The 13,429-nt window shown below is 32.0% G+C and overlaps 1 protein-coding gene across 4 annotated transcripts in view; it reads left to right on the forward strand.

Moving 5' to 3' along the window:
• The window catches only part of LOC110092142 (protein RICE SALT SENSITIVE 3), a 58,780-nt gene that overhangs the window by 39,977 nt on the left and 5,374 nt on the right, over positions 1 to 13,429 (forward strand). The window contains exons 1-2 of one of the 4 annotated variants that reach the window (XM_028695669.1): positions 2,525 to 2,619; positions 7,620 to 7,816. The gene's annotated coding sequence lies outside the window, so the exon portion shown is untranslated. Of the gene's footprint in view, positions 1 to 2,524; positions 2,620 to 7,619; positions 7,817 to 13,429 lie in introns of those variants that run through there. The other 3 variants (XM_020816548.2, XM_028695668.1, XM_020816545.2) reach the window with 3 other exon arrangements.

A 13,429-nucleotide genomic window follows, 5' to 3' on the forward strand; every position in this document is an offset into this window, starting at 1 on the left:
AATTTTTGAATTATAGAAGCTATCCACAAGTGTAATAAAATTATTGAGAAAAGCATCAAAATAGTCCCTCGACTCTTTATGAAGGATCAAAATGGTCCCCAACTATATTAAAGGACAATTTTGATCCTCAAATATTCAATAAGGAATCAAAATAATCTCATGGTAAGATTATTTTGGTCCATTTTTAAGGAGTTGATGGACCAAAATGATTTTTTAATATAATTAAGGGTTATTTTTGTCTCTCATAAAGAGTTAATGGACCGTTTTAATCCTTTTCTCTAAAATTATTATTTAATTTCTGCTAATCTTTATTAACAAAAAGTAATTCCACAGTACCTTGTAAAATCATAATCAAAATTAATTCTTTCTCTTTTTTTTTTTTGAAGAAAAGGTCTGCCTGATGCTTGAGTTCAGCACTTGTCTTGTCAGCATAAGTAATTATGTCACGCTTAAATAGCTGATAGATGATCCCTAAATTTTGATTTCCGTTCTTACTATGATATTGGTTTGGAAAATAGGTTTCAGAAGTAGTTAGTACTTGTGGCCTCAGTTGATAGGCTTCAAAAGTTGAACCTGTTGGATGGTGATCAGCTGATTAAACTTATACTACAAAGATGTCACTTATATCACGTGATTTTTGAGATCAGTATTCTAGAATTGAACCCTAATAAAGATCAGTACTGAACCACAAAACAAAAAAAATAAAATCAGGAAAATCCAGAAATTGTTAGAGTATTCTGATCATGTGATCTGTATTGAGAGTACTTCAAACTATGATTGATATGAAAAAGAGAATATAATTTTGTTTCAGGTGGAACTATATTTATTTTGCAGGTTTAATCTGTAAAAACTTTGAATAAATTTACTTGCTTGTATAAAATGAATGCCATTACATGTATATACTCACTCTCTATGATCTTGAATTTTTTTGTGGAGAGTGGATTAAGCGCCTCGCTTGGTTCGATTAAGGGACCCTAATTTTACACATGCTAACCTGCAAGCAATTCCTTTTTTATAGAATCATGTGACCCCATCAAGCACATGCTGAAGTGATATGTTTCTGCTTTCTTCGAGGAGTCGCCAGTTTGAATAGTTTACTACTACAAAAGGGGAAGTAAATAAAAACTGTGTTTTGTTTTGTTGATGAATCTTTTGATACATCAAACAAAATGACATAGCTCTTCAGAACTAACCTACAAGCAGTGCAAAATGCCTATGTTCTGTTATATTTGTAGAATTTAAGGCTACAAAGATAGGAGAGAGCACATTAACCACATATTCCGATCGTTTTTGTCCAGTCTTCTACAATTTGGAATAGAAATTTGATATCGCTGTAGGTTCAAAGTACTGTTAAACAGGAAAAAGCTGAAACTAATATATTACCTAGTTGTTAGGAGTTGTTTTGATGTTTTTTATGCCGCTTATAACATTAATAAAAGATTAAGAGCAAGGGAAAAAGTTGCATCCCAATTAGGCATCTATGGCTTAAAGTCCACCTGAAATCTTTGCAAAGCTAGCTGGATTTTAAATAGTTTTCCCAATTATTGGTGAGAACTAGCCATCATCACTAGTTCCTGCGATTCCATCATTCTTTCTTTCTACCTCCTGCCTGACAAAAGGTGATCCACCATCCCAACTTGCTGACAAGATGTCTTTCTTTTTTCTCAGAGTTCCTCTCTCTCTCTCTCTCTCTCTCTCTCTCTCTCTCTCTCTCTCTCCATCTTCTTATGCTATTTGGTGAGGAGCACAACAATCATTATGCATTACTGGAGAACAGTTGTGCAACTCCTCCCAAACTCCTGTCAATTCCTTTTTAAGGAGAAGATATTAAGTCCATTCATCATCATCATCAGTATTAATCTTATCCCAATTATTTGGGGTCGGCATTATAAGAAGACATTAGGTCCAAAAAAAAAAAACAAAGAAAATTTAAAGTCTAATATGCAACCTCAGGTCTCAAGCCACTTCTTGTTCCTTGCCTCCTTTCTCATTTTTAGTTCACATTTCAAGTTCATATGTGAGGGGAAAACTGGAAGAGGACTCGGTTGGCATGAATATGACTATTCACTCAAAAAAGCGTAATATCTCATTATGCATGTCTATGTGCGGTGGGGGGCAGTTGGAATGCGCAATCTTTAGCTATTGACTTTGAATTCATCTTACGGTGGTGCTTTCTCTTTTCAAACTTGGTTGAGGAAATTTATTGTAGGTACCTAAATGCTTATTCTAGTAGCTAGTTTGGTACACATACAGTAGATAAAAAGTAAAATAGCAACTTATTTAGTTTGACAATTTTTTTATAAAATTCCTTTTGACATATCTATTTATTTAAGCCAGAGCCTAAACATTTGAAAACTCTTTCGTTAAATGATTGTAACTATAGAGTATGGTTTGTTCCCTTGCAGGCATTAGGAGAGTCTATACCCGAACCCGACCCGCTTCGGGTTCGGGTCAACCCAAACCCGAAATTTTCGGGTCGGGTTCGGGTCGGGTTTTCGGGTCGGGTCCAATATTGACAGGTCTAGGCCCATCTGGCCCCATAAGTGTTCATAAATTGACGGTCTTTATGTGACCACTGGTGGGCACAATTTTTCGAGCATTCTGAGAACCTTTCCTAGAGTAAGTATTGTTATTATTGCTCCTCGTCTGAAAAATTCATTGTATGGTATGTGATCAATTAATTCTAATACCCTAGTTCCCAGTAGCAGTGTATGGTAGAAGGGCTATATTGTCATTTAGACAAAATGTTAGGATCATTGTGCTTTGTTTATCACATGCCTTACCCCCAATAATATCTATGATATACTGATTCCAACCCTCCAATGATGCATATCCCTTTAAATGGCCCCCAAAAGAAAAGAGACTGCTCCATGGGAGCCCGCCATACTCTAATTGTACTTGATGTAATGAGGCTCTCTCAAAATCAAAAGAACTCCAGTTGGTTATTGATACGACCTATTGTTGGGATGGCGATTAGCAGTAGATTCAAGCATGTTGACAACTCCAAAAATTGCGTTGGAGCAGAGAAATATATTAGGAACATAGAGAATGGAGGTTCAACTCTTTTCTTTTCATCATGCTTTAACGCTCTTAATGGAGAGTATTATAGAAATACATAAACATGTAAGAATCCATTAACTACCGAATGCCTAATATTAACCTATGAACTACTAAGACTTATAATGAGTTATCCTAAACTATCCATTATATTTATTTTCCTAAAAAGCATACCTTGTCTTGGAAAGGGTACTCTCATTCTCCTTGCTACCCGAAGAGAGTTCCTCCAATAGAAAATAGACAATTTAATCACCAATAATTATTAGTAATGGATGCTCACCAGATCCAAGGCTATGGACTTAATGGATTTGGTAAGGTGGGGTTAGGTTTGTTGGTTAATTTAGGGCATCATTTCAAAACCTTAGAATTCATCTAGTCCTATCCCTCCTTATTAGATATAAGATGTGTGTGTGTGATGGAGATCGAAGGCATGCATCTGAAGTTTAAGAACAATAATTCACAGTGGGAGAGCAAGTGTCAAGTATAATCCTTTCCATGCCACTTATTGTCATATAATTAGGAGAGAGAATTCCCATGAATCCAAGATGACTTATTTGCATTTTCTAAGTAGTTTAATTTGGATATAAACTATGATTCTTTTATATATTAATTATTGTACATTCAATCATTTGAGCATTATACTAACTGGGGACTAAATATTGTATCCATATGCAAATATATAAACACATCAATAAATATCTCACACACACACATTGATACATAGGGTTTTACCTCCTATCCTTGAACTAATATTCACACAATAGAAAAATGTAAAGAACATCGATACTAGTTTAAAGCTTGTAAACTTGAAGAACTCAGTAAATTTTTTTTAACTAATTCAATCTTTGATTAAAACTTGTCACCCTTCTCAAAATATTAGGGAAGGTGTCATTGCAATATAAATTTATAGCCTAAGAATGAAGCCAAGAGGTGAAGGGGGAGACTTTCCAATCAAAAAAAAAAAATAACGACGAGAGGAAATTAAAACAATTTATTTACCGTAGAAAGGGGGGAATTGGATGATCAGTTGCAATGAAGATTGATAATCATTTGAGATGGTTTCTTTGAAAGGGAGTAGAATTGACGATCATTTGGTAAAGGATGACAAAAGTCAATTGAGGTAGGAAAGATTATTAGTACATCAAAAGGTTGAATAGACTACTAGAAGCTATTAGAGCCCTAGAATTATCTATAATTATGGATCTTAGACTATAAAAATGAGTAGAATTGGGATTTATTTATAGATTTTAAATGAGGGTAGGAATTATATTAGAATATTTTTAATACCAGATTCATTATATCACAACTCCATTTGATGTGATTAATCAAGATTGAACAACATGATGATGTTGCGAAGGTTATGTTGAAAATAAAATATCTTATAAAGGTGATGGTTGTCTCTATCTCGGTGAATTTTGCTAAGACCAATGCTCTCAAAAGAAATTGAATTGCTCTTAGAACCCAGTGCTATCATCAGCTTGTTGATCTTGAAGTTATTGCCAATGCTTTTTTCATGAACAATATGTTGATCCTTCTTTACTTGTTGTTTAGTGGTGTAACAGCCCAAACTCTTAACTATCGAGATATCGTCCGCTTTAGCCTAAGAGCCTCACGAGTTTGGTGTAACTTCTTAAGAGGTCACCCATCCTAAAATTTCTATGGGATGAGCACACTTAACTATAGAATTTCTTAATGAAATTCCCACCATTACACTAAAAGGTGCCTCGATGTTCAAGTGTTTAGCTTCTTTTACTTAAGGGGTTTCATACTGTCCCCACTTAAGTAAATAACATCATCGTCAGTGTCTTTATCCCAGAATTATTCTCCAGGCAAATAACACGTTACCCATAAAGAACGGTGGCTAGTGCTATTGAACTCCTAAATGAGAGGAAGATTAAATATGGGCGTTGGCTGGTTGGGTGTAAAAATATTTTATCTAAATTGATATATACTTTAATTTTTATTTATGTGCATTCACTCTACTTTTGCTTATCTTTCAATATTGTATGATGATTCAACTATTAAAATTCTTCATTAATAAATGTAGTAAATTAAAACCATTCTAGTTGCGATCAAAGAATTCTTAACTCTTAGCATTGCTTTGATTTTGATATCATACCTCTTTGGACACATTTATTACTTTGGTTCTTATCGGATTGATTTATTTAGCTTGTGCAATTGAGTATATTAATTTCATTGTACTTCTTAGGTTATATTGCTCCAGCAATTGTTTAATCATTTTTAACTTCATCTTTGTATTTTTGTGTGGTTTCGCCATGTGATGGTGGTATTAATTTCATAAGCTTGTACAGTGAAATTAATTATAACATTATGCTTATGGTATAATCACTCACATAGCTTAACTCAATAATCAACAACATTGCATATTTGTGCTTCTACTTTTATGGGATTCTTATATTGTTGAGCATCACATAACTTATTGTGCTTAATATCGATCATTCACCTTGTGACTCATTAGTCTAAAGATTTTCGTTTAAGTGGATATAAAATTGAATCATTTGAGTGTAATTTTAGCAGTAATAGATCTAGCAGTGGGATTGTTACATTGGGTGATTCAGTTGTTAAAAAGAGTGCATGTTTTATATATCTCGGGCCTTTTGTTCAAAGCAATGACGAAATAGATGATAATATTATTAGCAGAATTCAAGTTGGATGGTTGGAGTGGAGTAATGCATCGGGCCTATTGTGTGATAGAAAAGTAGCTCTCAAACTTAAGAAATTTTTTTTAAGATTGTGGTAAGACTGGTAATACTTTATGGCACAGAATGTTGGCCATTAAAAGATAAGCATAAAATTAAGTGTTGTAGCGATGAGGATTCGTAGGTAGATGAGTGACTTTACACTTACGAGACATAATGCGAAATGAGTATATATGTGAAAAGGTTGGAGTAGCTCCACTGGCAGATGAGATTAGAAAGAGTCACCAAAGATGGTTTGGTCACAGAAAATGTTAGCCTTCCGGCATCCTGTTAGGAGAATAGATGTATTTGATCTGATCTATGTTAAGAAAAGTAGATGTAGACCTAAAAAGACTTGGTTAGAAAGTATTAAAAATGATTTTTTTAAAATTAGATTTAAATGAGAATTTGATTCTTAATAGAACACAATGGAAAAAAAAAGATTAATGTAGCCGACTCGATGTACAGAGATAAAGGCTTGTCATTATTGTTGTTATTGTTGTTGTTGTTGAACCTGATAACTCATTACATCTTGTATAATTTGTCACCTATAGTTGTGCACCTCTATGTTGCATGCTGAGTTTAATTTTATTGTAAATCTATTTATTTTTACGTATTTGATTGCTAGGTTTTGAGTTGAGAAGGATTTCAAAATAATTTTATCGGTCCTCATCAACCATCTAATTCACTCTTCTTTTAGTGTGCCTTTGACTTATAAAAATTATGTTTTAATTTAAAGAGGATACACAATATTTTGCAAAATAAGTATATTAATATCATTAAAATTACATGATGTCAAAAAAAAACCCTCAACTATAGTCCCTGAGAATATATATGTCTATATTGGTGTTCAACAAATTATTTATGGTCAATGATGCTTTGACTTTTAATCATGATCTTTTTATAGTTCTAGAGTGTCTTGGAATTCATGCATAAATTGAAGAGTTTTTATTTGAAATCATAAGTAAAGTTGTTCCAAAATAGAAAGACAATTATTAGAAATATAAAATCTTCACCTAAAAGCTTGATTTGATTAAGAACAACATTTGATAAAAATTATAGATTGAAGAGAACTAGAATGCTTAAGGTGAAGCCTAATCTAAACCAATGACCTAATAGTCTAAAATTGGCACAGGGAACCCCTAGATGAGCTCTTTAGTTCCTGAATGTTTAAGCTAGGGGTCATCTGAGTAGCTACTTAGAACTGGCTACCGGAAAGATGCAAGTCAACCTCCATATGCTGATTAACATACAATTAACTTTGAAGGATTTAAATTTCCCAACTCACTACATCTTTGACACTCCATCATTCAATGAGTTATTTGTCTCTATATGGCTCGCTTAAAGAAATATGCCGATCTATGTAAAAATAATAGATTATTATTGATCATTAATTTTTTAATTAGTTATTTATGTTAATCCACTTGTTATAACTTTGATTCACCACTACAAATGCATTCATGAATTTCCCTTAATGATCTTATGTAATTTCCTTAATTTGTGTTATTGCGCTATCATCCTACCATTTTTTTAATATTGGATAGCTTTGTGTTATTGCACTATGCATTATATATAAACATGAGCAAAAAAACTTAAGAAAAAAAGTTTTATAAGGAGGGCTTAAATTTACTTAATTAATTTTTTTTAATTATTTCAGCTATGGAGAAATTTCTTCACATGAATTACCCCTTATTATCACTTACTATTTACGCATTTTCTTAATGAACTTATTGAGAATGAATGTGTTTCTCGTTGGTATCTCTCTAATAATAATAATGCAGCTTACAACAGCTTCCTATCATTGGATATACACGCCACATATTCCACTTCTACTCATCTTATCTTATATGCTTTTTAACATAGAAAAAATGTGACATCCTTTAATGATTAATGATGAGGTATAGTTGACGACAAGATGATGTATGAGACTGTTGCAAAGAACACACTGTACTTTGTGCCAACACACTATTTGGAGACGCCACAACTTGTGCTACTATCGCTAAGGGGATTTTATCAGCCCGACCATTACTATGCTTTATTACACCTGCATCAGATATCTGGTTAGTATTTGTTCATTCAACTTTGCCATTTTCATTCTAAATATAACCTTGTTACAGCTTATGCTGAAGCACCTATAATAGCAGGAAAGTTGTTCTACAACCCTTGCTTAAGTTTCTGCAACTACTACTTGTTTAATGCAGTAGCCAGATTCTCTGTTTTTGTTTAGTTTTGTTATTTTTCATGCAAAAAAGTATTACGGTTATTTGAATTTTTCTTAATTGTTCTTTACTTTATGCATTGAGTTTCGAATATAATATAGGAATAGAATAATAAGAATAGAAATGTAGAGCTGTATGCCATTATAGAGCCATATGCCATTCATGAAACTGGAGAGATAAGATTGGCTAATAATTTTTACAATGCCTATGGCATTGCCTTTGACCAAGACAAGCATCTTTCCTCATTCTCCTTTGGCTGCCATTATTGTTCTTTAACATAGTAAGGAGCCCCCACATCACCATGCCTCTGGGCTCTGTCTGGTTGTTTGAGTAAGAGAGAGAGAGAGAGAGAGAGAGAGATCGAGAGGATTGGTTGAAGAAAAGTGTTGGGGTTTGATGGTGAATGGAGCTATCTATCTACTAAAGTGAGTTCCTGTTTCACAGCAGAAAGGCAGAGAGAGAGAGAGAGAGAGAGAGAGAGAGAGAGAGAGAAGGTGGAGGGAGCCAAGCCAACCATCTTTTTACTTTGGTGAGTACATGGAGGGTTTGTGGATGCCAAAACTCACTTCACGTGATTCCCTTTCTATTTGAACAAGTTGGTATTGCCAGTAGGAACATTGACCAAGCCAGCCACCATTAATATTAACTTTTGACAATATTTATATCATTATAAATGAGAAATAAAATATATTAGCTAGTTATCTACACAGAATTTTAAAATTAAAAAAAAAAAAAACTTTTTTGTTATGAAAATTTTGATTTTTATTCTGTTTTATTGTGATTGTTCTTCTTCTTCCATCAAATATTTTATCTTCTATTTTGATATAAACCATATCAAAATCACCTTTTCACATGGGGCGACATACTTTACACCAAATGCTTAAGGCACATTAAAATACTTATCCAAAATGTATAGTATAAAATTAGCATGCATAGCATAATACTTTATGAAGCAGACTTTATAGCTCCATTACTATAGGCGACTTGGACCACCTCATAAACCTAGCAAGCAGTCATGCTGCTGATCACTATCCCCATGCAACATCTATTAAAATAAATTATTCATATTTTAGGTTTCATTGGAGATGACTTTTTTACTGCTTTTTAAAGCAATTTTTTAGTACAAAAATTTCCGAGTTCTAAAATTTTTTGTACTAAAAAGCTGTTTTTAGAATGTAGTAAGAAAGCCGTCTCAAACAAAAACTTAATCAAAAAGTATGCATTGAGGGTAAGTAAATTAAAAAATATTAGTTAAGGGTATAAATTTATATAAAATTCAAGCTCAATCGGTCATTATCTTTATCTTTTTTCTCAATTTTGTTCTCATCCTGATCAATCATTAATACATTTTCATTCTTACTCATTATTTATTTAGTTGCATATGTGATATTTTAAACATATTCAGTTTATAAGTAATTTGAATTATAGCCTAGTATATTTTTTACCATACATTAGCTATTTGTAAGTTGAAGTGATATTTGAATTTGTTCATCTCGGCAAACTGTTGCAAAAGGTGGATGGATTTTGCTTTAAGTATTTTGATGGTTAATTTAAATTTTGAATATTTCAGGTTTCGATATTTTCTTGAAGTTTTGCATTTTCATGGGTATTTGGAAGGTATTTACTTGAATGTTTGTGGTCCATTTCGGTTGAGATTTCCTGTCAACATGGTCATCACCGGGGTTTTTATGAGAATTTTATTTTTTCAGTTGAACCTTATTGACTCTGTCTAATTGCTGATAGAGGATTGAGTTCGTTGTTAGCTTTATGCCTTTGTTAGTTAATTTGCATTCTTATAGACCTTGAAGGCCTAATATGAACGTATAAAAGAAGTATCTCGGTCGACGCTGTGATTGTATATTTGTTTGATAATTCAAGCTGGATCGACTCCTATTTACTTGTATAGGAGGACCGAGTGTTTCTAATATATTTTCCCAATATTTACAAACTCTTATCGACTCTGTCTAATTGCTAATGGAGCCATCTGGCCAAACCATCATTTGCATCTAATGTTTGTTTTATATATAGATATTTATGAAAGTAAACCACATAAACATATATAATAAATTTATACTAAGAGAAGAAAAGGGAAATATCACTACTCTTAGTAGATTTCTATAGATTAAAAAAAAATTATCATCATTTCAACCATACATGGATTTGGTGATACCACCTAGTTTAGCAAGAATATTAAAACATGGTGCTATGACCTAATGCCAAATGATAATGTGCTCTTTTTTATCAAGAAAATTTACTTAAAACATAGACAAATTATTACATTAACCAACCCAAAAATAGCCAATCAATAAAGAAAAAATAACAACATAATATAAAATATCTGCATAAACTCTAATTGTTATGAATATTAGCTTATGAGTTGTATTCAATTGACCAACATGATGAAAAATATTGGGAAAATATATTAGAAGAAATGTCAACTATTATGATAATAGAGACAATAATGGCTGATAAAAATAATTGCTTAGAGCTTAAAAGGAAGTCTAACCATAGTTAGATCCTTAAGAATGTTAGGCTTTGTTTGGGACGGCTTTTTTACTGCTTTCTAAAATGGAGTCTTAGTACAAAATTTTTTATTTTTGTACTAAAACTCCGTTTTAAAAAGCAATAAACAAGCCGTCCCAAACGAAGCCTTAATGATGAGGGGAAGTAAGATGACATAGGTGACAGAGACTCTGATAATGACAAACTCCCATAGTGAATTAGAAGTTGATGGCAAAATGAGTTGCAACAAAATTTTGATAAAGATAGCCACTACAATAAAGTAAGATTTTTATCACAACATATATCTATCAAAATACTTACAACATTTTATTCTCCTCTCAAAGTTGATGTTAAATATTTATTTGATAGAAATTTTAATATTCATTGATGAATATTTTTAAGAAATATTTTTCAGAAGATTCTCCATTTAATAAAATCTCAAAAATATAAATAAAAGCTTTCCACCAAAATATCTTGTAATGAATATTTTAAAAGTATTTTCATTTAGGAGAGAATCAATCTATGACAACCCTAAAAATATATTCCTATGAAAAATATTTTAAAAGTATTTTCATTTATGTTTTTAACTAGTTATTATTTGCTTTTATGGTCTCATTATATTTGATTTTTCATTAACTCTATTGACAACATGATATCAAACACTTGCACTAAACTGAAAGCTTTGGTGGGAGTCCCATGGACTCTAGCTGTTAAAGATTCCTTGGCCTCATTCAAAGAATTATCAAATTTGATGTGGGGTTTAAGCCCCACATTGAAAAAAGAAGAATGAATGTCCCATGTATGTGTAGAAACAAGCAACCCCACCACATTTGTTATCTAGGAAAGGTATGGTTTCTATTAAATTGCATGAGCACAAAACCAAAATAAATCATCACCATAGTTATTCGTTGCATTTTTTTTACCTTTCAAGTTCAACTGGGTGCTTCTAGGCTTTGTTTGGGACGATTTTTTTGCTGCTTCTCAAAGCAGCTTTCTTGTATAAAAAAATTTAACTTTTATAGTACTAGAAAGCTGCTTCAAGAAGCAATAAAAAAATCATCACAAACGAAGCCATAATCTGATTAAAAAACACTTTGTTCATAGAGAAACTTTTTTCAATGTAATTAGAAGATTAAGGAGAAATATAATTAATGTCATTTTCATAAGGGCTTCTTGTCTCATCTCATGGATAAATAAAAAATATCATTAGTCAAGGTTATTACAAGAGAATCAAAGTAGGATTTTAATACTATATATCGTATCAATATTTTTTTTTGGTTTGTTAGTCGACATGATATGATAAGAAAATTGTACTGGTCATATTAAGATTATATGTTCTTGTGTATGAGTGTGTGTCAGAGGGGGGACCGATAACCTTGGAGATACAACCATATCATTTAATTAATGGGTCATGGGACATTTTATTTGATTTAGAAAGTTGACATTGTTATAATCACTTTTCACTCCTTGATCTTAAGTTGATAATATCTCAATATGAGTTCTTCAAGAAACATTATTGTAAAATTTTTTTGATAAAAAGGCCATCAAATTAGGGAAGGAGATACTTATCATTTTGGAAAGTTTATTTGATTTTTATTAGTTGATGAATAAACTCATATTGAAATCCTTATTCATTATAAATAGAATTAGAGCACCCTATAATGACAAAGTGTGTTGAATAGACTTTTTATTTATCTGGTATTCAAATTGTATATTTAGCTCATATAGCTCAATCATAGCCATCCGATAAGATGTCTTTGAGATTAGTGTCATCTTTGGTAGGAGATCTATTGCAAACTCTACTTCCTAATCAGATAATAAGTAAGAAATATATCTAATAAAATTAAACAATTGCCATATTATCAGATCATACAATTTTATGTTCTGAATTTTCAACATGAACTATAAGTGACTAACATCCCTTATATATTAATGTATTCACTTGTTAAATCGATTCTATAACATTTGAGCCAGGCGCCACTCTGCTTGAATTTGTGAGCCACCCCTTATAGGAGCAGAGCGTTGCAGTGCAGCCACAACACCGCAACACCTAATTTATTTTGGCCAAAAGATAGAAAGCTTAAAGCTGTAACCCCACCAAACCCAGTGCTGTGGCGCCCCAAGGAAAAAAATTTAGATTACCCAAACATGTACGCAAACCCCCAAGGCCTACTTTAGATCATATTCACATTTATATGCATACAGAACATTCCCAGGCACATGCAAAGGAGTTCAATAATAAAAATTTAGTGAGTTGTCTTTACCCATTCGAATCAAACCAAGCGAAACTACACATAGATTCAGCAAATGCTACAAAGTCCCTCCCATTTGTTGCCTATATTCTCTTAGGGATAGACTCTCAGTTGACCAAGTTATGTTTGATGATAATCTCTTAAGACTATTATATAGTCAATATAGAAGATGTTACAACTCCTTGTGTTGGTTTATGGTTAAAATTAAATTTGTTGTACTTGAAAGTTGTTTTAAGAAGCAGTAAGAAAATCGTCTCAAACGAAATCTTAGTTTCAGACATATATGTAGATGTCACCCTCCATTTGTTTAACTTGAATCAAAGAAGTTGAGTTTTTCCATCATGCTCATTTTGAACTACTTGCTGATGGCTTATGCAAATTCATGAAAGAATGATTAATTTACAACTCTGAATAAATTTCATGAATATAATTGTAAGTTATTGTAATATCTTGATCAATTTACTTAATGAATAAGGTCATATCTTCTATACTCTTTATAACATATATGCCTAAAAGAAAAGAATTATTCTATGATATCAAGACCTAAGTATTTTCTTCAATCCATACAAAATTTTCTTTAATTTATACACAAACTCATAATGGTCATGATTTTAAAACTCTCCACAAATATATCTTAATTACTTAATCTTAACATTACAGAATACACTTATAAACCCGTAAACATAGTTTTACATTGTAT

Source organism: Dendrobium catenatum, unplaced genomic scaffold (assembly GCF_001605985.2).
Source record: "Dendrobium catenatum unplaced genomic scaffold, ASM160598v2 fragScaff_scaffold_665, whole genome shotgun sequence".
NCBI classification, from domain to species: domain Eukaryota; kingdom Viridiplantae; phylum Streptophyta; class Magnoliopsida; order Asparagales; family Orchidaceae; genus Dendrobium; species Dendrobium catenatum.